At 36.6% G+C, this 22,181-nt stretch overlaps 1 protein-coding gene and 1 long non-coding RNA gene across 3 annotated transcripts in view; both read right to left on the bottom strand.

Moving 5' to 3' along the window:
• The window catches only part of LOC117166586 (uncharacterized), a 540,713-nt gene that overhangs the window by 302,700 nt on the left and 215,832 nt on the right, over positions 1-22,181 (bottom strand). The window lies entirely within an intron of this gene.
• The window catches only part of LOC143302645 (uncharacterized), a 128,250-nt gene that overhangs the window by 105,482 nt on the left and 587 nt on the right, over positions 1-22,181 (bottom strand). The window lies entirely within an intron of this gene.

Here is a 22,181-nt window from a genome sequence, read left to right as displayed (position 1 = left end):
GTCGATCGTCAAAGAAATTTTCCAATCGTTCGGTTCATCCCCTAGACGTTTCAGACTTTCGAATCTCTTTTGCGATAGTCGGGTAGTCCAGGATCGAGAGAAACCGCGTCGCGGTCTAACCGCTCGACGTTCCTTGAAAATTGCAGTCTGCGGGTTTCTCGAGTGAACTTAATCACAAGGAACACAGCTGTTAAGCTTTTCGCCGCTACGGACGCTTTTGGGGCTCGACGAATCCGTTTGCCGCTCTCTGCGAGGCTTTCAGAGGCTGCGGCGATACGTTTGTCGTTGCGTTAGGACTCCTTGTACGTACTCAACCGACATATTCCGCGTGCCTCTTGCTTCATTTACGTGACCTCAGCGACCGGAAGGGAATGTCATACTGTGAAATGTCTACCAATAAGTGGCCATTGATATCGTGCAAATAATTATTAGACCGTTAATTTATACGATTACAGACAACTTAAGGATACAAAAATGTATAGAATGTACATATCATAATATACGTATAATAAAATACATGTAAACTGTGGATTTTTTATGCATTTATGGAAAATTTGAAGGCGCAAAGATGCTCACGCTGCGTATAATACAGAAAAATATACAGAATATCCAAAGCAAAGTATTTGTTACGATGCTTATGAGTGAAACACACCTCCTACCTAGGGATTCTATCAGTTGACACGTTCATAGAAGTTATTGGCTTGCCGCAATGTCGGAAACTCCACTTTTGCGAAATACTTTTTGAAATTTTTCGTTAAAAATAATTTGTAATATTTCACTGTTTCGATTATAGATTCGAATCTTATTGAAAAGAAACGGCGGACTCTTTAAAGTTCGACTCGGAAAAGTTGGCCGACTATTTGCTCGAAAAAGAAGTCTCTCATTCGGCAGGCGCGCTTTAAGCAACCGCCCATACTTCTATTCATTATCTAGAGTCATTAACGTGAGCTTCTTCGATTTCCGTCGGATCGTTCTCAAAACGTGGCAAAGAAATACTCGGTTCACGGGACATAAGGGCATGCAGCTCGTTTGCACGCCCCAAATATGAAAGGGCACCATCGTCTCTAATCTGAATGCCTTTGAAGTAAAACTCGATGCAACGGTGCAGCGGAGAAAATCAGATGGTCTGGTTTTTATTAAAAACTTCCCATTTTTTGTGTCACCGCGTCGTTTATGCAATAATTAGAGCGATCAAACGAGAAGTTTCGCTCGTCCGGGTATACGTAATTAAATACTCGTATTAATTCGTTTATCATTGACAAGTACGTTTCATTGATCGGCTCGTCGAATAAAATAGATTTTAAATATATTTACTTATTAGGTTTCTTTCGTTTCGTAAGGTGATAATAGATAAACAACAATTTCTGTTTTATATTATTTTATTCAATTATGTGTGATCCATTTCGTTCTATTTTTATTACATTCGTGCATAATTCAATAAACTAATATAAAACAAAAAAACATTGTGCGTCTATTATTTCCTTATAAAACGAAAGAAACATTTTTGGACAACCTAATACATTCAAAAATTTCGAATTTATAACTTTCTCGATTCTTTCAATCATCAAATTACTTTACGACGGGTTTCTTCCATGCGTCGTTTATCTAACGAAATATGACAATTCCGAAATCGGAGTCTACCTTTATTTATAAAAAAATTAGTGTCGATGGAATAACCGTGCAGTTTCTAACGACAAACATTTTAATTTTATATTATCATAACTGGTACAATTAAGATTGGAAGACGGGGAATCAAATGGAAACGGAAACCACCTTGCGTGCTGAGAACACTTTCGACCCGTGATTTTGCGCGCATTTTATTCTCATCGAGATACGCCTGATACCAAGGTGTTTGATATGTCTCGAGATTCTTTCGTTCGTGGACGTGAAATATTTTAATTGCTATTAATTTCGATAGGACGTTTTTGCTCGAATGCTCGAAAACATTTCAAGCATTTCTAGAACATATTTTATATTTTTCTATCGCTACTCATATTCATTTCATATCTAATCATATTGTACATATTATGTGAAATTATAAATATTCCATTAAAAAATCTCAAATAGAAAAGGTGCGTACATACGATTAATTAACACGATAAATTTCATCATTTTTAATTTTTTCAAACGTGTTTTACGTCTCTTTTGGAGAATGTTATTCGGATTGAACTGTCAATTATGTTATTTATCTTTACAAATTGGAGAAAAAATTACAAAGAATTTAATTCGAAGCTAATAAGCAGCTAATGCTACCTGAGCCTCCTGTGTGTATTGGTATTCATATTCGAAATATCATCATTAACCCGTCATTACACCCCTAATGAACACGGCTTAGCTTCACTGCTAATGGAATACCAAAATACTCTTTCAAAGGATTCAAGCTCTCATTTGGAAATCTCAGACGAGACAGAATTTAAATATTTCGAATTTTATAGTCTCATATATTTATATACTGGTGGTTGAGAATTAGAGGAAGTTTAGTTTTTCAACAAGACGATGCACCGCCACATTTTAGTCGTCATGTGAGAGATTTTTTAAACCAACATTACCAAGGCTGGATTGGTCATGCTGGAACAATGGCTTGGCCATCACGCTCCCCTGACTTAACTCCGCTTGACTTTTAATTATGGAGCCATATTAAATTAATTGTCTATTCTGAAGAAATCGCGAGTTGCGAGCATTCGAAAGAAAAGATTATTGTAGCCTTTCATACTTTAAAACAATCGAATACGTTAGAAAGTGTTCATAGAAATTTAATTAGAAGAGCAGAAGTATGTGTTCGGCAGAATGGACAACATTTTCAGCAATTTTTGTAATAATAAACTTTATGATTACTTCATACTATTTCATTATGTATTCCTAATTTTCCGATACGGCAAAAACAAACTTAAACTGCGATAATATCCATCGAGATAACGATCTACAGTGAGATCCGTTATAACGAGACGCGATAAAGTGCACGCGTACCGAGCGAAAATTCAAAGTCGATTTTCTCGAAAACAAAGCCACGAACGAAAACTTTTTATTCTATATTTTCGACTTCTTTTTTCGCGTAGAATCACCCCCTTTCCGTTTGTACCACCAGTTACCAACCACCCTGTATATGAAAAGAATAGATAGAAAAATGCATGTTACTCTTGTATGAAGCTAAAAATATATAAATTACGTAATATAAGTAATTTAGTTGCTCCAAAGATTTTTCACTATTTTATGTAAAAACAAGGAAAGAAACTTAAAAGATTTAAGGACCCTTTTCTTTAATCCAGTTTACAACGTAAGGCAAATATCGACCGACAGTGTGGCTACAGTAGGTAAAATTGGGGGCGCGTAACAAAGAAACGACTAGCTTTATGATGAAATTCTTTTTACAAAAACGATCCATTTAGAAGTGAAGAATCACTTCCAGCACTCGTAAGAAGTACGTGCGATTTCATCCCTCAAAGTGTTAATATCTTATTTTAATATAATTCATGTTATTCAAATATCAACGTAGTTCCACAAATAAATAAACATTAATTCGACTGTGATTTTAAGCAAAACCTTATGCTCGTACTCTTATACGTAATTTTATTGATAAACTTCGTAAGAATAACTTGGATGATAAATTAACTAAACTTGTTAAAAAAACGTCGCAACTTTTGCAATGAAACTAATTCAATCAGGATATATTTAATTACAAAATACTTTCTATACCGAACATTCAGCTTCGTGGTTTCTTCTAACTTGGATCACTCCATCTGCAATCGTTTTCAAACGATACTTCCAAACCGTGGAAATCATTCGTTATAGATAATTAAAATCATTTTTAATGCATCGGAAATTCATAACGCGATCTACGCTCATGCGATCATTTATGAGCAAACAATCATAATTTTACGATATTCTTATCCTTATATTCTTTCATGTTAATTTCGTATTATAATTTGTTTATCCCATTTCTCCATTAATACATCTACGTGTATGTTTTTTGCCAGAAGATTCAGATACGCGTAGCTTTACGTACCACGATTTATTTGTATAATATCCTTCGAAATAAGAACTTTAAATATGTGCGTATATTCAACGAACGTGTAAGCCGCGTTATTTTTCGTTCCACTAAAACGCAACAGATTTATAGCTTCCTGACGTAAATGTGTTTATGTTGCAGCCTTATTATCATCAGGGGCACGTGGCTTCCAGTTCGAACCGTGCAATTCATCGAGCTGGCGCTCCCATGTAATGCATTTCCGTTAGCAATTAACGCCATTCGCCGGATCGAAATCTATTGAATACCAATAGCGAAACGTACCGCGCTCGATTTACAATAAACAAGAAAATTAACGTTACTAATGCTACTCGCTTTGAGAGCTGCGACTGTACTCCAAGTATCGTATTTGGATAGACTACGTTAAAGAGATTTTTAATAACATGAAACGCATAAACGAAGAGAGAGAGAGAGAGAGAGAGAGAGAGAAGGAGAGGGAAAGAGAATGACATCGTCTGTCGGTTCTCGATGAATATACGCGGGTGTATGTCACTTGTGTATGACAGTCGTTTCGGTTTAATTTGTAATTTTCACAGTATCTGATAGTCGTGAAAGGAATCGTATATTGAACGCATCTCAAAAGTGAGATCATGGGATCAATATGAATTTATAATTTGTAAAGAAACGTTTAGACTAAACGATCGAACGCTCGTTCTTTCCCCACTTTAGTAAAATTGAACTGTAAACGAGCATTTTTTCGTCGTCTGGCGATCGTTCGCTGAATCGAAAATCGAACATCAAAATGGTCTAAGAACAGTTCTTATCGTTCTTTTATTACTTCTAATTATAATTATAATCCCATCGTCGGACATCGTTGTCAGGAGCCCGAATGAATGCAAACTGAAATTACAAACCATTCAGTTAAAATTATGTACGACATATGATTTTGTATTTTCATTGAATTTTGTGCTTCTTTTTATTATGCATGTCACTATTACGCTCGTAAATTTTAGAATCATCAAATACATGGCCATAAATATAATTTGTTTAATTATCTATACCATACTCGTTATTCTTTTATTTTCTATCCTATTTTCCACATTTTTCCTTCCTTAGCTCGAAAGATTTGATCGCACATATCGGGTAAATTATAAAACAAACGACACGTGTGTGCAACGTGCAAGAAACTTCGATGCATTTCCCTCGTTTACTCGGTTCGATCGCACATAGTTCTTCGAGTTTTCATAAAACTGTGCTCGAAACGCGTAGACACGAACCGAGGAGACACGCGGAAAGTAATCGGTTTATTAGTCGAAAAGAATTTAATAGTCGAAGGAGGCATTAATTAAGTAAAATTATACGCGACCTGTTTTACCCCTTGCCTTGCATTCATTTCCTCGTTTCCTTTTCTCCCCTGTATTTTTCGTTTATTTCCTTTTTTTTCATTAGCAGTAGATTTCTCTGAAATGGGAGGTCATTATAAAATCGACGGCCTTGCGAGAGGCCGCGTTAATTTAAAATGCCGCCAGGTATTGCGCAAGTGTTCGAGTCGATCTTTGATAAAAAATATGCCAACAGTTGGTAACCGCGGAAAAATCTCGTGGAAAGGAGCTATCGAATCTACGTAGATGTCTTACATTTAAAGCGATTCTCGACGTGGGTTTGTGGGATTGAACGAAGAATCGCGATGAAACTTGAATTTTCCTCGGATCGGTGCAAACTCTTATTTTGTCACAGAATTCTATGAAGAATTTAATATTTTGTATGAGTTTAATGCAAAGTTTTACGACTATGTGTTTTACTTTATGTTTCGTCATGTATATTAAAATTCAATCGCGCATAATGATACAAATTAGAAATCGAAAAAATGAATATTTAAGGTATTGAGGTATACGAGGTTTAAGGTATTTTCCTTTGACGGATTACCCTCTGGGGTGTATTTATACAAAGCTTCTTACGAAGCTAAAGATTGGATCGTAAATAGAGGAAGTATGAATATCGAGAATCGAACTTTCCTGTTAATTTATTAGGCTTCATGCCGCTTAATATTTTATCAGATATTTTGTCAGATTGATTAATATTATCAGATTTACGAACAAAGAGATTTAGGAATGTGTTTTATTCCAGTAAACGTTTAACGTCTTATTGGCATCGGTATAGTATGTACTTTGCGATATATTTACGATAATTATAATATACCATTTAGAATCTACTATATATTTTATAAATAGCGCTTGATTTCTCGTAACTAGAATTTTCTTTGCTTATAAAAAGCAGAATTATCCCAGCTTCTTGCCATAATTTAAACTAACTGTAATATCGTAACAGCGCTAAATTGATCATTAGCGTGTAATAAATTGTACATATACAGCTTGCAACAAAAAAAAAAAAGAAGAAAATCTCCCAAAATCATAGAAAAGAAAAATGTAGACAAATTCCAAAATATTCCAACAGCCACATCGCTCGCGTAGTTCAAGTAAATACTACGAAAACCTGAGCAAATATAACGCGTTCGTTCCAGCACATTTTACACCGCACTCCATTCGCATTCTTGCACGTTTACGAAATTCCTGGAATAAGCATCAAACTCCATTCACGTCGTAAGAAATCGTGAAATACTTTCGTCTCGGCGCGAACGTTTCATACAGAAGGTATACAACGATTCGTCGACTAAGGGACGAGGATTTTTTAATGTTCTTTCTGGTGAATTTACGGTCGAACGAAAGGAGGATAGCGATGCGTAGCCGCGACATTTTCTTGATTGTCAGTGCCTTAATGTCAGGGCGACGATAACCGAGTCTCGGTCTGTGTAATGCCTGGGCCATTATCGTTCCAGCGGCGTCGTTCTCGTGTGACCACCGCGATACTGCTGTAGGTACTCACTTCTAAACGCTATCACGCCGCCAACACTTCGTACGACAACGTTAATTATCATGTACACGCGTGTGAATTCTGCATACCTTCGCTCCAGCACGGTGAGAGCTTTCTGGTATCTTGAATGGGAGTATAACGTCGAAGAAGAACCAGAACGTTCAAATGGAGGCAGAACCGGATCAGTTTGTGTCTGTAAAAGTACATTTTATAATCGTCCAAGTTTGGTTTTCGTGGATGCAGGCTATTTTAGGGTTGGAGATTTGCGAAGCTTTTCGTTCGATAGAATTTCTTAGGAATCTTTGCGTCGAAAGAACCGATGCGAAAATAAAGGTTCGAATATTGTTTGAGCGCTGTGCTTGAAATTATTTCGCGAACGACTGGTTCAAGATTTTGGGTTTATCGAACAACTCGTGCATGGTGAATTAGCTACATCGGACGAAGAAGGGGACTATGTAGAGAGAAAAATAGAAATTTCAGGGTTGATATGGAATTTCTGGGTTTGGAATAAAAAAGTGTTTCCCAACTTGAGTGTTCGTGAAGGATCTTTGATGATCATACCGTACGCGTTACAGAAAACATTTTGAGTAAAAGTTGTCTACAAATATTCAAACATTTAACGTAGAACTTTTTTGATGGACGTATTACGTGCATTATATGAAACTTTTGAAATTTGCCACAGTATCGAGACACGTGAAACATTGTGGATTATTAATATAGCGAATGATTGAACTCTTCGTGTGCTTTAATGGTCTTCGCGAAGTGTATGCTTGCAATAAATATCTCGTAAACTTCTATATACGTTTTCAGGTTTGTTGCAAATATTAGCAATACAAACTGTTAACAAAATTTCAAACTGTTTCATATAATACATACGTAAAAATTTTCTAGTACTTTTCGAATACTTTCGTGGCCCATTATAAATATATAGCGATGTTTTCTTTCCGCAATTACCAAAAACACGAAAGTGCTTTTAACGAAATGAATTCTGATTGCTATCGAGATAGAAAAACGATTCTACTTAACTATTTTTTATCGTGACACATTAATTACAATCATTCATAGGACATTTAATCGGAACGCAACGTACCAATAAATCCAGTTTTCAAAAATATATATCTACGACCGATAGCGTCCACTACGTTCTTCCATATCGTGGAAAAGAAACCTAACGATCTGAAATGAGGGAGAGCAATATCGCAACGTAATTACATCGCAGATGTAAATTCATTTTTAAAATGGCGCAAGCTTCGGCCGATTTAAATTATTTCAAGATAAATATTCGTATTCGGACGACGTTAATCCTAACGGTGCGGAAAATGCAATCGTACGATGAACAACGCCGGAAAATTGCAACGATTATACTACGCGGCCGTCAAACAAAGAGGATTAATGCCACGCGATCTGCTACTATTTTCAGATATCCGCCACTCGCGTCATCTCCAGCCGCTCTTTTCGAACGTTTGCTAATGTTCGTGTAATTACGTTAAGAAACGTTTTTCCGTGAAAAATGCATCAACCTTCCTGTTCCAGCGTAATTCCATGCAGACTAGGATACGCGGACGAGTTTAAAAGCTCCGCTTTCCTGCTCGATGTGGTAACAGGTTTCACCGGCGAGTAATTACTGAACATCGCGGTAATGAGTTCATTGATCATCGAGCGAGATGGAATCCTACGATGGTAGGAAAGTTGGCGAACAATCGTCGCGGAATGATTATTGTGCTTCTTGCTCGGGTCGTTTAAGATAATTGTTTCCATTATTTCGTTTCGGTGTAATTGATTCGGTTAGGTGCAATGCAATTAGGTTTTGAGCGAAGGGGAGAATTGGGGATTGGTGAAATATCGTTGTTTCATTAATTGGAAGGGGATGATTGGGCTTGCGTGAAATATAATATTTTTAGAGTAAATGAAGGTTATCGCTTCATATTTGGGAAGATCGTTTTGTAGTATGTAATATACCGAATGAAATTCTATCTTTTTTATTTCGCAGGCTGCTATTTCATAGCGATAGTATTTTCCATTACATGTAAATTACACGCAATCGTTAAATTTTTTGTAACGTATCTCATTTTCGAATGTTCTTGTTGGATTTCTACAAATCTTATTTATTTTTATTTATCACTGTCCTACATCCTCGCAGGTGCATCGAGAAGATAGATATATATAGATGAGCGAAGCCTATCATGCTTGTATACTTCGATCAATTTCACCAAACGAACAACATATTTTTTATAAATCTGTAGCGGTACAGGGGTCAAAGGACAACGCGAGTCGAGAGCGACTCGTGCCGTTGTTTTGCCTCAGGACATTGACTTAGCCTTGACGCATGAAATATAACGACAAACAAACTCCGGGCAAAAACAATGTCATCGCTACATGCAACCGTCGAATCAAGACGAATTTCAATTTTCCGACTCTCCTCCGACCAGTATAAATAAACGAACACGATCGCGAAAGACAGTACATATCGAGTAGATATCGTGTATCTTCCGAGTATTTTCTGAGTATCTTACGAGCGTTTACTAAGTTACGCGACAAGCTTTTACGAGTATTTATTTCGCGATTCTATTTTGCGACTTATACTTCGTACTAATGACTCGCGTCTACGACCGTGTATTAATTTATTGATTTAAATACAGGGTGGTTGGTAACTGGTGGTACAAGCGGAAAGGTTGATTCTGCGCGAAAAAAGAAGTCGAAAAATTTGTTCTTTTATTTTTTTTTTAATTTTTTTAAAGATCTACAGTGAGATCCATAATAACGAGACGTGATAAAGTGCACGCGTACCGAGCGAAAATTCAAAGTGGATTTTCTCGAAAACAAAGCCTCGAACGAAAAATGTTTATTCTATATTTTCCACTTCTTTTTTCGCGTAGAATCAGCCCCTTTCCGCTTGTACCACCACCTGTTACCAACCACCCTGTATATTCGACGGATACAATAATAAGTAATCTCGTCATTAATTCTCACACACCTACATCCTCTTCACATAAACCTCTACAAATCCGTAATATAAATGCCTGATCATTAAACCAGGAACATCTTTGTTATAAATTGCCGAGACAAAAATATTTCATCAAACGGGATTTCTCAATCAGCCACAGTTCATTCTCACGATGTTCGTAGAGTCAAACCGCGTAAAAATCCGTAGTTTAATTACAATCGAGCGTCTCGTAACTAATTCAAAGGAACTTGTAACATAAACTGGAACATCGTTAAATTATTGTACGTGAAACGACGCAATCCTAATCGTCAAGTGATGGAAACAACATCGCTCTTCTCAACGTTTGTAGAACGTATCGAGAGCGAACAATAAGCATTCGCGAATCGCATTAAAGCGTTCACCATGTCACGTTACAACGCTGGCAATCCATTTTCCCGATCCGCGCTGCTATATTAAATTTTCAGTTGGGTACACACGCAGAGTGGCCCGCGCATGGATATGGATATGCATAGGCACTGAGCGTAATTTGACGACGATAACGATACTACGTCCGGCCGACACCTGGCAATGAACTGTTTTCAGTTGTCAATCCGCAAACCGTATTATTCCGCCCGATAATGACGATCCAACGAATTACAAACTGGAAAATTTCGTTACAGTCCACGATCCAGCGTCGACAGTTTATTTTTCTCACTGATCTGCAACACGATGGAACGTGTTGACAGGTTGAGAACAGAGAAGGAAATGAATTTCAAGCTCCATAGTCAGCCAACTTGTTCCCGGGTTGTTCGCTATGGCGATGTTGCGGTAAGAAGGAAGTTTCTTTGGTTTCTCAGTAAGATATATCACGCAGATATATGGCGCTTGCACGTACGTAAGAGACGTTTTAATTTGGTTAACGAGTTTGAAAATTGTTGCTTGGAAATATGCAAGTTTATGCAGACTCGGCAAATAATTTGATGAAATGGAATAGAACATACACAATGTAATGTGAAGAGTGGAAAGAATGTTCGAATGGTATTACTTGATCGTAGTTTTAAATGTCAGAATTCTATTTAACGATCAACACATCAAGCATAGAAAGAAGACTAAAAAGGAAACACCCAACAGATCTCATAAAGGATATAACCTAACAAACACGAAGATGGTACCCCGCTGGGGGTAGCCACCCACACGTTATATTAGTATACCGCTATAATATTTTACCAAATGTCCTACTGGATAAATTGTAAAATTTAAATAAATAAATAAATAAAAAAAAAGAACACGAAGATGGTGCCCCGCTGGGGCCACCCACATGATAATCAAACAGCCAAAAAATTCTACCAAATGTCCAAATCGGACAAATTGTGAATGTAAACAACTAAATAAAAAAAAAAAGAATTCTATTTTACGAGAGCAATGAATGAAAAGATATCTGTCAGGATGTTACTAATACTCGTATACGAGTTCGAATTTTATTTGACGAATACGAGAGGAGAACACGGGGAATTATATTTTTTAATTTTTTGCGATGGCGCAGTAAGATAAAATAAAATTACGTCGTCGATTAATTCCGTGTTATTAAAGTTATCCCTTTATTCGATTTTGGATCTGAACTAGATCTAAGATGTAACGCGCAGCAACCTAGTGATTCTCAAAATCGCTTCAATTAATCGAGTAGAATTTTTAAACGAACGATACAGACTTTAAAGCGGCTGATTGCCTGCAGAAGCATGGAAAGCCAAAGGTACCATTAATTTTCACCCCGACTACATCGTAATCTTAATAAAATTCACCGAGCACTTGCACGAGCCCAGTTAAGCTCCAATCGCGTTAACACGCACTATCCGACCGTTCTTCGAACACAGTCACGAGTTGTTAATTGCAGAGAAAGAGAGATAAGTAGATAGATAGATCGAGGAGGAAAGCTGAAAGGAAGCGTTCAGATCGGCAAAAAATCGTATCGATGAAGAAAGAGTCTAATCCTTTGACTGGCTGAGATAGTGGCGTATAAAGCTTGGCTTTTCCAAGCTTCAAAGGTTTCAAACTTTTACGATTAACACTATATAAAGTTCAAGTTTTTTCAAGCTTCAAAATTGAACTTTAAAGGTTGAATTTTCAAGGGTTACATTACAGAATGCTGAAAACTTTCGGAACTTTAAGATTGACATTTCAAGACTCAAGTTCTCGACTTAAAAATCAACTTAAAATTTACATAAGAAAACGAACGATAATCGTGTAATGTATCTTGATAATTTCCTAATTCCGTTTAAAGACACAGAACCTTAAATTTCTTATCGACTTCTTCTTAGATTTCTTCCTTTTTTCTCTTTCTGTAATTTAAGTTAGCGACTTTTCAAAATGATCGTTCGCGTGAAACATTTCGAAGCAACGCGTTCATTTGTCTTTATTTCTCTCTTCGACTTACACTTTGTTTTTTACATTTTCTCCCGTGGAATAATATCCCATGCAACGATAATTAGTTAATTTTCCTCTTACGTCTAATTAAATCTTCGCGTGCATTTTCCAAATCGTATTTCGTTTAGAACTATTATACACATTTATCAAAGAGCAATTTAGGTAGATCGGATCTTCGAGCTGAAATACTCAAACCTCGAACCTATAGAGTTTTAGTATTTACGACTGAACCATCTCTTTTATTCGATACGTAAAACGCTTCTAGAAACAAAAAGGTAGACTGAAACTTTTCTAGTTAAATAACTCTCATACGAGCGTAGGTACATCTTTTCATTCGATTTTCTTTGACGCATTCGTTCTCTCTCTCTTTCTCTCTCTTTTCTGTAGAGAAGACTACTGAAACTTCAAGTAGGGAAGAATGTTGCTGGGACAAGGATGCAATAAGTGGCTTTGAACGAGAATTCGAGACAACAGCCACTCAAATATCTCGCGGCGAGTAACCGCGTGAGCGTTTTAAACGCAAACGAAGGAACCTGCCGTATCCTTTCGAGGCATTCGAACGCGGAAATTTTAATTTCCTTTGTCGGTGAGTCGCGTGCGTTTCAAACGCGTCTATCTATTAACTTCATTCGGGCGAAATTGCGGTAGAAACGCAAAATTTGCCTCGCCACTTTTTATTCCGTGCGTAATGTACGCGGTTTTCTCTAGTTTTTCGCTGGATGCTATCTATGGCGTTCTCCAAGTACATCCCTCTGTGCATCTTTATGGAAATTTTGCAATTCTAGCTGCCTCTGGCAAGTAATAATAATGTCTAACGCAGATTCGCATTATGCGTTCTTCTTTTGCCTTTACTCCTCTTTTCTTTCTCTTTCCCTTTTTTCCTTTTTTTTCTTTTTTTTTGTTTCTGCAGGGATGATCTGCGAATACGAAATAGTATTGTTACGATATATGAAGTGTGCGAACTCGTTATAACGTGCGCTGAGTATTGTTTGGAATATTATTCGACGTTTTGCATAGATACATATGTGCGTGAAGAATATTCTGACGCGGACTACTGTCTGTGTTCGAAAGTAAAATATTTGACACGGCGTAATCCTGTGCTTTTACGTTGTTATTAAAACGTTTAAAAGTTACGCGACTTCCAGCGTAGAATAATTTCTTTTTAATTCAGAAGCGGTTTATCGGATTGCCAGGTGTAGAATTAGTTGTTCTGTATTTGTAGCAAATTTTTAAATTTATCTGTTACATTCATTCACATATAAGGACAATGTAGATCTTTCGATCACTGAATAAATATGTAAATATTTACGGATCCATTAATTACGATATATCAAATTTATTTCTGCGATTCAATCGTACGCGTAACGAAGATAATTACACGTTCAATTCGTGACTTTCTTTTCCTTCAATTCAGACTTTTTTTTTTATTCTAAAATTTTTGCGAAACACGTAGCGAATCCAAGCTTCTGTATTTATGTATTTTTATCTCATTTATAATTTATAAATAACACTAATTTGGCGAAAGATCAACCAGTCCTATGTTTATATAGATCAATCGATCAGTTTATTCGTCCAGTTAAATATCCGATTCTACAGAAATGAATCGAAAAGAAGTTCACCATATTGAAAAATTATCCCTTCATTTACATTCGTTTTATTCGCAAAATGAGTTAACCGTGCAGTGAACGACTTTTTCCTAAGTTTGTACGGTCCTGTGCTCAACGACCAACGTTCATAAAAGAAAGGGAACGACAAGGAAGGACGTGGAAAATTCAACGATTCATCGTGACAGTCCATTAATATTATTTACACCGAAAGATCGTGTCCGACGTTTGGACGAGAACGTGCTCGCGCCCCTCTCGCCGTTTAAATTTCTATTAAGGACATGATTTGTGCCAGGTCCGGACGAATTAGGAGAAGGTTGAGTCGAGTTTTATGGAAGGACGTTGAACACTCTTATTCCTCGCGCTCCTTAATGACATTTTACTTCCTACCCCCTTGAGTTCAATTTACTCGAACGATTCCACCGTTTCGCGTGCACTTAACGATGCCCCGCGTGATGAATCGTTGGAAACTTTTCCCATACGTATCACAGGATACTCGGTTTTTCCTTAACATTGTCGGAACGCGTCGTTGTAACGTAGCCTAAGCTACGCGATCGGATAATTCTGTATGGAAATATCAGCGAAGTTGACGAGCGTGGACATTATATTGTCGGAGCTAGAGACTTCGTGTTTTTCCATTTTCAGATTTTCTGTCTGTCGCGTTAGTACGTTCGACCACTGCGGTTACTTTAATTTCCAGATTGCAATTTCTTGTGTTTGATATCGACCAATTAGAGCAGTTGACGACGACGCATAGAATAGTTGGGAAGAATCATTGTTTCAAAGAAACGTTGCTAACACTCTAAAGAACATTCGACAATATAAAGACAAACTTGTAGAACTTTCGATAATCTCGGAAGTATTTTCAGAAAGAATCCGCATATTAATCTGAAAACGTTCATCCTACCGTTACTACTTGCTTGCCCGAGAAGATTCAGTGAAATTCCAGCTTCTGATTCACCAGACTAGACCCATTCGAGAATAATCTCTCGCCATAAACATCCAGATTCCATATAATTGAATTAATAGGATCGTAAAGTTGGATTCACGATTATATTCGAACCGACAGGCTGCGTTACAAATTAAAATGGTATCATAGATTTTGTAACGAAGAACTCGAGTCTCTCGCGTGCAGAGAAAATTTCTCGTAAAGTTAAAACGCCAGAGAGCGAAGGAGCCCGACAATGTAACAGAGTTTGCGCTCTTTGCGCGCAGGAAATACAGTCAGAGGGAAAAATAAGTGGACTTGTTCAAATATAATAAAAACACGGCTTGTTCATGCAGAAGTGTAAATATTGTAAATGTTTCGTTCGATTGTTCACTGAATAATCTACGGTCTACAAGGATACAGCGCTGCTATAAGGAGTCGTTTACGTACCAAAATAATTAATTTCATATTTTTAAATGTTTGGTATTTTAGTGGCAACGCGCATCATTGGTGTTTGTCTTCTATAATTTTTATATAAATATTAATAACGACAAAACTCGCGCGTCTAACACTGTGCAATACTAATTTCATTAACCACTTACTGTCTGGCCGCTTATTTTTGTGCCAAACTGTAGATCCGGCATTCGAGATCCCAAGGCGGTGTCATTCTTTCTTCGAGGGTAATCGCATCGACAGGAAATAATCGAGCTTTTAACAGGTGTTGGACGAATCATAAGGTGTCCCTTGAACCGCAAAGCAAGGGTTAAAAACAGTTGGTTGGATCGCATTTTTCTTATCGACGGTTCTAATGGAGCTGGACGAAAAGTTGGGAAGCAAAACGGTGTAAAACTGGGAAACAACTTGGTGGCGAGACGTGTATTTGTAACTGTGACGTTGATGAAATGGCTTGGAAGAAATGAAAAGAATTGCGAGATTGTCGATGAATAGCGTGTAAAGATTGGAGAAATGGAAGTGAACGTCCCTTGACATTTTCTGGTGTGAAAACGTTTAAAGGTTGCGAAAGTTAAATTATCGATCAAGTAATGAGATTTTCGAGCAATGTTCTCAATCGTATTGAATTATTAAATAAAAAGGTTAACGATAAAGTAAGTGACGTGATAAATTTGATTAGCTTCGTATGAACGTTTTTAATAATAACAAAAATTGAGGAGTGAATATAATTCACTATTATATCGAACTTAATACGAATAAACAATTCCGAGTTGCTGCAAATATCCGAAACTAGATGAAGCTTGGCAGTGAAAATTGACTAGCTGAGGATATTCGATCATAAAATTTACACTTTTGAATAAAGATGATGGACTTGAATGATCAAACAGAACGAAGGATTGAACAAACATAGCATCCAATGAATGAATAAAATCTATCGAAAGTCGTAAAGTGAAAATTCTTCTTAAAAGTGAAATCACAAAAACTCGCTTAAAACACTTATCGCGTTTTGTATAAAACAGACCAACCTGCGTTTTCATAATTAAGATGTGTATTATTGCATTACCCTCGTACATAAAGTTTATTGCTAATAAACATCGACAATGACACGAAAAATCTTGGTAATCTCCAAAAAAATGACTTAATTAATTCGAATAAAGAAATCGAAACGAAAGGAACAACTGAACATTTTATCACACGTTTTTTTTTTCTATTTTTTATTCCGTTGGAAAATTACTTAGCGATTTGAATAATTTTTCATTAGATCCTTCACGAACCAGGAACACCACAGTCAGGGGAATTGTTCGGCTTGTCCAAAGGATAAATTTTAATTGGTGGCATGCGGTGGCGTACGATAATTATACCGACTAACTGTGATGTGGTGCGCAAGTTGGCTCGGAGCAACGATTATGTCGTGTGCTGATTAATGCGTCAACTTTGTTAACCAGTTGACCGATTCGAGATTTTGCGCCTGGCCGCCAACTAAGAGACTTGGCCGGTGAAATTCAAAGCTAGAACCGGCCACGGAATTCTATTCTTCGCGTAAATAGTTTCGCGAAAGGAGAAGCGTAATTATCGAACGGCGTTTCTTGCCAGCCGCAACTATTTCAATTCCAGCTCTTCTCCTCCCTTACCTATCATTTATTAAACGTCGCCATGTTTATTACGTTCGTGAAACTTTGCGCAGGGTTCTCTGTGTAAAATTTTATCCCTCTCGAAAACTAACTCCGCGACGAACGAAACGCAATTAACTGCGATCGTATCCTTTGACTTTCCTTCGTTCTTTCAGATTGTTGAGAGTCACGAGTCTGTGATTACTCGTTGCTTTCGTAAGCAGTGCAATATACTTTATTATATTTATTTTTTAGCTTCCCCCTAGTATTTTTCTAATATTTATTTTCTATAACGTGTACGTGATTTCTGTATCGTTCAATAGCGTTTTATTATTATCTTTAACTGTGTGGTGTTTCGTATTAAAATTTATTGGGACGATGCTTGTTGTTTTTAAATTGGGAATTTATAATATCTGATAATTCTTCGGTATCGAAAAACAATGAAATTTTATCTGGTCAAAGTGTAATTTAAAATAAAATTCGTTAATCGCCATTAAGCCTATAATTCGTTCAAAAGTATCGAAGTAATTTTGCTTACTTTATTTCGTAAAGATCGAAATTTAAAGGAAAGCGGAAGAAAATCTCCGAAGGATGAGAGCGGATAAAAGAAATTGAAAGACGATGAGTAAAACAACACGATGGACTTTTTTTTTAGATGACACACGCAATATGCATAAAAATTGTATTAAAAACCACCGGTATTGGAAAGACATCGGTCAGGCAATTATCGAGCGCAGGATCGTCTAGAAAATATCCGAATAACTTGATCATACCGGCGTGTTCCACGTTGTTCGTAAATTCTGTCGAAGAATTTATTGATTTGCGGCGATCGTGGGCCACGCTATCAGCTCGTACTCTTGAACTTTTTGATAATTACTTCAAGTTCGCCGGCAAGTTCGGCAACGTGTAATTAAGTACCGCAGATACTTGGTCAGCTAAATTATCGGGAATGAAGTTGAACGAGAACAGCCGAGTTTATTATCGAGCCGAAAGCAAACTTTCCGACCACCGCCAGGTCCAGTCAACATAGCCTTTAACGTAGCCTTTTTACGCGAGACTCTTTCCCTAATCTCTTTTTTTTTTCTTTCTTCGTTTTACTATCAGTTCCTTAACTTCCCTGCGAGTTCCCGGGAAAACGGACATCGTTGAAACAGGAAACAGATAACCTGCGCAAAGATCAGAGAAAAATTCTTGATGCCGAAGTCGTAAAGTATTAGCTGTTAGGATTCCTGTGATTTGCGATCAGTTTTCTTTTGTTTCGTGCTATTAGTATTTTCGCTTCATCTTGTAAATATTCCTCTAATCTCAATATAAATATTCTCAATCTCATTACAGACATTCCTCTAACGAATGTAAATGCTTATCAATTTTTCGATGAATTTCCGAAAGATCGAAATTTCCGGAAATAAAAGTAGGATATATCCTAATTTAACAAAGTATCGACTTGTAATTGTCCAAGTCTTGAAGCTTAACTTCTAGAAAAAGACTGTTGTTATTTCCCTACTCAAAGGTAGGATCACAATTATTATTGTTATTATTTTATTGAATGGATAAATCTATCACACCGTTCTGAGCCAAAAAAATCTTTATTGCACACGCTTACAAAACTAGGGATAAAAACAAAAAAGCATCTTAAGCCTATCGATTAAATCTATCGATTGTAACTAGGATTATCTTCTTATAACTAACGCATCTGCATATGGATGGCGAGCACGAACTCACGTTGCCATTTTTAATAAAAACAAATTACCAAAATTAATAAGAATACACACGACTATTATAAGCGACATGGCGACATTGTTTTGCCCAGAGTTTATTTACTATTACATTGTGTATGTCCTGACGATATTGATACTCCGATGCAAAACGACAATATGATTGAAATTGTCCTCTATCTCACGTGCCGCTACATAATTATCGTTTATCGAAGTTCTCCCTTTAGTAAATAAATTTTATTCCAACATATTCCAATATAACGAATCAAACAATCGATCGGTTTTATCATCATCGATTTGATCGAAATCAAAAACTAAAAAACCAAAGGTTGTTCAATTGCGTATTACGTTGGTGCAATAATAATTAAAAGGATTGATGGCCTGGCAAGAACACAGCGATATTGTAGAAAAATGCTACGTCGAGTAGGAAAGTGTTCGAGTTGGCTAGACACGATCAGCGAAACCTGTAATTTTCTTTCCGGATGGAATATCCCATTCGATGATGAATTACTTGTCGTCGTAGTCGAACGGCTGACACGCGAATCATGTTGCACGGCGACCGATGAACGCGATATATTTTTTCCCTGCCACTTGTTCGATAAAACGTGTTGGATAGGTGGAAATACGTTCTTTCGTTTCTTGGAAACTTCAACAGCTAATGAATTTCTTATGATGAAAGATAAGGTGAGAATTGTGAGAATATGAATGGCCGTGTAACAGGTAATGTGTTTATTACAGTACGTTTCCGCGGAAACTATTTTTCCTGATTAATATACAATCAGTGATTTGTTAATTCTGACTTTTGTTTTTTTGAATTTCGAATTTCTAAACAATTTTTCACCGTACGTTAATTTTATTGGGTTGGCAACTAAGTGATTGCGGATTTTGTCATTAGGTGGTAATGACAAAATTCGCAATCATTTAGTTACCAACCCAATAAGTGTGAATATTTTAATTTTGGCCAGTGAAGAGGGTCTCTATTTTATTAGTTGTTTTAATCTATTATTGTATATCTGTACGTACGAGAATCACGTTTAGCGTGAACCTGAATGGATTTGCGATGTATTAACGCTGGATTAACACTAGAACTATCGATAGTTAACACGAAGCTATTTCTACCAAAACCAGTAAAAATGACTGGTCTTCAAAATATTTATTGATTTATTACTCTCTTACAGAAGGAATTCCATGTTATGTAGTACATTTTTGGTATTATTAATCTATCTGGGATCATCGTCCCTGAACGAGGGTTGACACATTTATAAAATTGTAGAACCAGTCGTTTCGACTTCCGTGGTATATCTAATGTTGGCATCTAGCGATCTAGCGATCGATCCAGAATTTTCCTGATAACTGATATCATCGTACCGGAAGTTGTAGAAAACGAGGAAACTGGTTAATTGGGGTTCGATAAACAGATCGCAGGATCCTTTTACATCTTGACGAGTACCGGTCATTTTGACTGATATTGGTATAAGTAACCTTGATACAAAATTATTTTCAGTTTGAATACATAAAAAACAAAATAAAATTCATTATATTATTCTTTTAGTTATCGTTGCGAAAGACATTACATCTTTATTTTATTTATTTATAATTTAAAATAAAATTATAAAACCAGTCGATTTGACTGGCGTGATAGTTCTAGTGTTAAATAGTTATCTTATTTTCAACATTTAAATGCAGGAAGCGTAACGATTACTCGATATACGGCATTTGTATCGAAAAGGTTGAAAAGAAATAGGATGAAAGAAGAAGAAGAAGGCAAGTAAAAACTCACTACATCATTGCGGAAAAAGATATGACATGAAGTAGGAACTTTCAAATAAAATTGTAAAACCAGTCAATTTGACTGGTGTGCTAGTTCTAGTGTTAATACTGATATCGAGGCAATTTCAAATCGGAAGTGTTACTACACGTCGATGATCTTAATTGGGGAAACAAGTTTGCTATTAAATTTAAATATTACAATTTCCAAAGGTTTCAATTCGTCGTAGCATTTTTATTATCATTGCTTCGATGTGTTTGAAAAATTTGCAAAATATTTCCTAAGAAGCGCATTAGTTTCTTTGCAACGAATGTTCCATTGCTGTTCGTAGCACGCAGAATAGTATATGAATACCGCATGAGATTCACTCATACTCGAGCTACCAGTTGTACCATCCACAGACAAAATACAATCCTCTCCTGCAAACTTGGCCCATTTTCTCAAACTCACGAGCCTAAATTGCCTCGCTTGCAAACCCACCTCTCAGGAATTACCCTTTCCTTATCAGTCGTAAAATTACTCTCCCTTCACGGTGGATCCCCGTTGCGACACACGATAAGAAGAAACAAACGAAAATGACACAGAAATGATCTCGATTTCACCGCGATTCCACGCTTCTCTAACTCGCAAGTTCGGTCGAACGTGTGATTCGAGAGATGCAAAGAACCGGAAATTACTGTCTATGAAGAACCTCGTGTCTCTGGTTAACGACGGGAATAGTAACGTTAAAACTGGTTACTATGCTTTTGAAAATATTTCAAAAAAGTTTTTTTTTTTTTAAATACTTTGGTTCTTCTTAATGAAAGCACATGTACGTATACGCCTATGTGATCAACGTAACATTGCTCAACTCAGTAAACTAAGAACTACAGAAGAATGGCAATGTTACAAACACTGTCTTTTTTATTCTTGTATCTTTATATATTTATTTTATAAATTACTAATTTTGCATTATTTACGTGGCTCATATCTATATTATTATTATTATTTATATTAACTATGCACGAACATAATAATAGAAATAGAACGAAACAGATCATACGTAATTCAATAAAATAATATAAAATAGAAATCCTTGTTCATCTATTGTCACCTTATGAAACGAAAGAAACTTTTCAGACAACCTGATATACATATATCTATATACACGAAACACAGAACCTCCAGTAGAAAGTTACATATTTCGTCGTATGTTTCATGTAAAAATATTAAATCACGATTGATTTAAATATATAATGTAACTGGTGTGAAAGTTTCCAGGCAGCGTGTGTATGGTATTATCGAGTGGTGTTTAATAATGGACAAGCAGATGCGTTCGTTGATCGAGCAGGGACGATTATTGAATCGGTCCCGTTGGCAGCGTTGCGTTAAGCAGGTCATCGATTATAAGTCAAAGCATCATCTATCAAGCGATGGAACGTATGGCGTACAGCACGTGTCTAGGGGGACTGAATATGCACCGAACTGTGAAGTTTTCTTTGCTTCGGTGCAACAGTTTCCTTCGTTCCAACGGATCGCCATGGCCCGTGCCTTTACACCTGGCTGCATGCGATGATAGCCTGGATAATACTTGGCCAACCGGAAGTTATAGTTCACAGTAGTCTGCCTCGAAATCGCTCGTTGCAAGACACATTAAAAAAGGGGCATGCGTGTCTCGTCCGCAAGAAGCCTCTCTGTGGCTCGAATTGCTTCAGTTGTTATCGACTTATTTATTTAAACACAGGATGTTCACTTTGTCCCGATTGTCAATTTGCGATGATTTAAGTCCGTTGATTGTCCTCGCTTTTTCTACGCGTTAGTATCGCTACAGATGTCTTCTTCTTTCGGATTAATTTATTCGTTAAAAGTACGAAGTAAATATACGAAAAGTAGTAGAATAATATCGAAGACCAACATCAAATATTTTGGATAATTCTGTCGCATT

Source organism: Bombus vancouverensis, chromosome 4, assembly GCF_051014615.1.
Source record: "Bombus vancouverensis nearcticus chromosome 4, iyBomVanc1_principal, whole genome shotgun sequence".
NCBI lineage: Eukaryota > Metazoa > Arthropoda > Insecta > Hymenoptera > Apidae > Bombus > Bombus vancouverensis.
The sequence above is the reverse complement of the archived record's forward strand: the minus strand, read 5'-3'. Positions and strand labels throughout refer to the sequence as shown.